Source organism: Prunus avium, chromosome 1 (genome assembly GCF_965620075.1).
Source record: "Prunus avium chromosome 1, drPruAviu1.hap1.1, whole genome shotgun sequence".
Lineage (NCBI taxonomy): Eukaryota > Viridiplantae > Streptophyta > Magnoliopsida > Rosales > Rosaceae > Prunus > Prunus avium.
The window spans coordinates 27,140,206-27,145,054 of NC_142284.1; the positions used below are offsets into that span (position 1 = coordinate 27,140,206).

General features: G+C 39.3%; 1 non-coding gene across 1 annotated transcript; it reads right to left on the reverse strand.

The window, feature by feature from the left end:
- Positions 1-3,294: 3,294 nt before the first annotated feature.
- Positions 3,295-3,401, reverse strand: LOC148297671 (small nucleolar RNA R71). Its single transcript, XR_015833289.1, has one exon. It is a non-coding gene; the product is annotated as a small nucleolar RNA R71 (small nucleolar RNA).
- Positions 3,402-4,849: the final 1,448 nt, after the last annotated feature.

The window sequence follows — 4,849 nt, forward strand, 5'->3', positions numbered from 1 at the left end:
TCAAGTTCAACGGCAGTTCGTTACTAATCGGAGTCCTTGGTGTATTCCATACTTCTAGCGATTGGATTTCACTCACCATATTATGATCTTGCCAGAGTTGTGGGCTCGATCCGAAATCAATAGGTGTGAGAAATTGGAAAATTCAAGTTCAACGGCAGTTCGTTCCTAATTGGAGTGGTTGGTGTATTCCATACTTCTAGCGATTGGATTTCACTCAAAACTCACCAAATGACTCCTCCCACCATATTATGATGTTGCCCAAGTTTTGGGCTCGATCCGAAATCAATAGGTGTTCCAAATTGGACAATTCAAGTTCAACGGCAGTTCGTTCCTAATTGGAGTGGTTGGTGTATTCCATACTTCTAGCGATTGGATTTCACACAAAACTCACCAAATGACTCCTCCCACCCTATTATGATGTTGCCCAAGTTTGGGGCTCGATCCGAAATCAATAGATGTGAGAAATTGGACAATTCAAGTTCAACGGCAGTTCGTTCCTAATTGGAGTGGTTGGTGTATTCCATACTTCTAGCGATTGGATTTCACTCAAAACTAACCAAATTACTCCTCCTACCATAATATGATGATGCCCAAGTTTTGGACTCGATCCGAAATCAATAGGTGTTCCAAATTGGACAATTCAAGTTCAACGGCAATTCGTTCCTAATTGGAGTGGTTGGTGTTGTCGAATGTCCATACATACTCTTCCTATTCATAGTTCAATTCGAATTAAAGCATGGTGTATACTCTTAATTCAAACCAAGATAGTTAACAAACAAGTTCTAATGGTGATCAATCATTCAAACAAGCATGTTAACTTATAAGCATAATGAATAAGAACATGAATCATGAATCAAACTTGAAACTCCAAACTTATAAACCCAGAATATTCATGTTAGGTTACATCGAAGCCCTAGTGATAAGTTCATAATTTCACACATTTGCATGCCTTCGTTACTTAGTAATTTTGTTTAGTTTCTCTTTATTTCAAGTCACTTACCTATGTTTGTGTGTTCTATAGGTTGAAGGCAGCAAGAGATTGCTTTTGAAGCAAAATGGTGCAAAACGTGCAAAAACTGGATATTGAGTTAGAAGTTCATTTCGGACTTATCTTCTTCATCTGAGCTTGGATTGGGCCAATACTTGTGTGGTTGGATCAGAGACATTCTGAACTTCAAAATGGATATCTTAAAGTCATATTTGGATTCAGCCAAACCCAATCCGTGAGCCCATCAAAATACACATCATGCTGACATGAGGATGAGCTGATGGATGCTTGGTCATGGTGAGCTAGGCATGAGCTATTGGTTTCTGGATGGATGCTTGATCATGCTGACATGAAGATGACCTATGGCTGCTGGTGGGATTTATTAGTGCAGCAACCAATTCTGATTATCTAAATACAAGTGTTGTATGCATTAGTCATATTCAATTCAGAATTCCCCTTTCCTTCTCCCTATAAATACCACTTCCATTCCACATCCCAGATACAATTCACTTCATCCATTACTTCCATACACACATTCAGATTCACCACAAAGAGAGAGAGAGAGCTAGCTGCAAAGGAGGGAGAGCTGGGAGCTGTCCTGGAAACTACCTTGCTGCCACCAGCTAGTTCTTCTATTCTCTTTATTCTACCTATGTATTTCTTATCTTCTGTATTCATAATTATGTTTAACTAATCCATTTTGTTAGGGCTTAGGATGAAGCCCTAGTCATGAATATTCAATGTTATGGATGATTTCATAGTTAATTGATTTCCTTGCTTTCATTATCAAGTTGTTAATCTCCAGCTTATTATGTGCTTGATGTATGTTTTCTTGGAGTAGCTAACTAGGATTTTATGCATCTAGCACAGGTTGGGAAGGGGTTTAGATTCACCAATTCTACTCTCCTTTCACAAGCAACACATGAATGGCCTAAGAATCATTCAAGGGGTTAATAACCATAGGTTGACTAGGACAGATACCATGTTCTAGGACTTGTGTGATTATCATATTCTCAAGGAACTTAATGACTCTTATATGCTTTATTCTAAGTAGATACCATGCTTAGGTTGCATATTAGAGATCACGTGTTGTGTAGATACCATGCACAATTACATGCCTTAGGAGAATCATGCATCCTGCACCTAGATACCATAGGCTTGTATGCGATAATCTATTGTTAATGAAGCTTGAGTCAATTTCTATGCATTCATAACTTGGATAGGAAGACTAGTGGTAGATTCCAAGGCTCTAACACTTCTCAATCATTGTTTCACAACTTGTTCATTGCTGCCATTGTTTACTTCCAGCACTTCCATTTCATTCTCTTGTTTTCATTTAAACAACAAAAACCCCCCATTCGAGTGCGTGTGTGGTGCTAGGATTCTGTCCTAGACCTTGCCAATTGTTAGTTAGTTTGTTTCTTTGTTTTCAGTTTTTCCATCATTCTAAGTAGTTTAACTTGCAACCAAGTTACCATTCTCCGTGGGATCGACCTCGTATTTCATAAGCTATACTATAAATGGTTCGTGCACTTGCGAGAATTGAAGTTTCTATTTTTAATAACTCATTTTAGTTGTTAGGAATAGGCTCAACAAGTTTTTGGCGCCGTTGCCGGGGAACCGGTAACGATGGTGCTATAGTTAGATTACTTTGAGTGTTTTTGTTTTTGTTTTCGTTGGTTTTTATTTCTGTATTCTGTTTTTCTTTTTAGTTGTTATCTCCATTTGAAGGCACTAATTGGTTTCTTCTGTGTGCATATATGTCCGAATCTGATTCTGAGCCAATTTCACCAGGAACTTTTGCTGTACGTGTTGGTTTGAGGAGGAATTATAGTTCTTTAAGTGCTGAATCTGAGAGCTACGAATCTGAAGGTTCAAGCAAGATGGCAGAGATTCCAAACAACAACAATAATGATGAAGGAGGTGGTGCGCTTGTTGTCCAACCTAGGAAACCCCTGCGTGAATTTTCCATCCCCAAAGTCACTGATCAACCTTCGTGCATCGTCTATCCTCAACTCACAATTGACAGGTTTGAGCTTAGAAGTGGTATGATTCATCTTCTTCCAACTTATTATGGTAATACCACTGAGGATCCTTACATGCATGTTAAGCAATTCTTTGAAATATGTGCTACAATCAAAATTCAAGGACTTGATGATGAGCAGATTAAGATGAGGCTATTCCCATTCAGTTTAAAAGATAAGGCTAAGTCATGGTTATACTCTTTGCCTAATGCTTCAATTCGTACTTGGGATGAGCTTTCTAATAAGTTTTTGCAGAAATTCTTTCCAGCTCAAAAGACTAACAAGATTAGAAAGGAAATTCTTGGTTTCACACAAAGAGAAGGAGAAGCTTTTCATGAATGCTGGGAGAGGTACAAGGAGATGATGAGTTCTTGCCCACACCACAATATAGAGAGTTGGATGCAAATGCAATCTTTCTATGAAGGTTTGCTTGATTCCGAAAGGATGATGGTAGATGCAACAAGTGGAGAAGGACTGATGAACAAAACAGCAGATGAGGCTTTTACTCTCTTTGAATCTTTGAGTACCAACTCTCAACAATGGAGCTACAATAAAGGAAGAGGAGCTCCTATGAAAGCTGTGGTCTCTGAGGTAAGTACTAATAATGAGATTAATGCAAAACTTGATGTTATGTGTTCTTTGCTTCAACAGGCAGTGACTGGCCCTCTAGGAAGCAAAGAGGAAGTTCAAGACCAATCTTTTGCAAAGCACATGCTAGAGCAAGCAAATGCCCTTCAAGGAAGGAATCCTCAGAATGATCCTTACTCAAACACATACAATCCGGGGTGGAGAAATCATCCTAATTTCAGGTGGAGCAATAATTCAAATGTGCAACAATCTCAAGGACCTCCCCCAGGATTTCAAATACAACAAAGGCAATTCCAGCAAGCTCCCCAACAAGTACAAGAGCAAAGGGGTGATCAAATGGGAGAATTGCAAGACATGTTCAAGAAGTTCATGGGGCAACAGATGCAAACCAATCAGAATCTTCAAAATGCAGTGAACAAACTAGAAGTGCAAGTTGGGCAGATTGCATCCTCCATGAGCAATAGAGCATCCGGAACTTTTCCAAGCCAAACGGAGGTGAATCCAAGGCATCATGAGCAAGTTAAAGCAGTGCACATCTTGAGAAGTGGTAAACAAGTTGATAATAAGGTTGGAGATGCCAATGAAGAGCAAGAAGATGGAGAAAACGTGGAGATCATTCAGCCACCACAAGGGCAGCCCACAGGTTCCACCAAACAGCCCCTCAATTCTCTTGGAAAGAGCACAGGCCCTAAGGTATCATCTAATGCTAATCAAGTTCCAATTTCATCTAATGCTTTTAGGCCTATTGCACCCTTTCCCAGCAGGTTATCAAAGTCAAAGAAAGATCAAGGCTTGGATGAGATAATGGAAATATTCAAGAAAGTGCAAATCAACATCCCATTGCTCAATGCCATTGCTCAGATTCCAAAATATGCAAAATTTTTGAAGGATCTATGCACTAACAAGAGGAGATTCAAAGAGCATGAACAGGTTGCATTAAGTGAAGAGGTTAGTGCAGTCTTACAAAGAAAGCTACCTCCAAAGCTAAAGGATCCAGGTTCATTTTCTATACCTTGTATAGTTGGTGATTTTAAGTTTCAAAAAGCTTTGCTTGATCTTGGTGCATCCATTAACCTTATGCCATATCATGTTTATGAGAAACTTAACCTTGGTGAGTTGCAAGCCACATCTGTGAGCATTCAATTGGCAGATAGAACTATCAGGTACCCTAGGGGCATTCTAGAAGATGTTTTGGTGAAAGTAGAAGAGCTGATTTTGCCAGCTGATTTCTTGGTGTTGGAAATGGAAG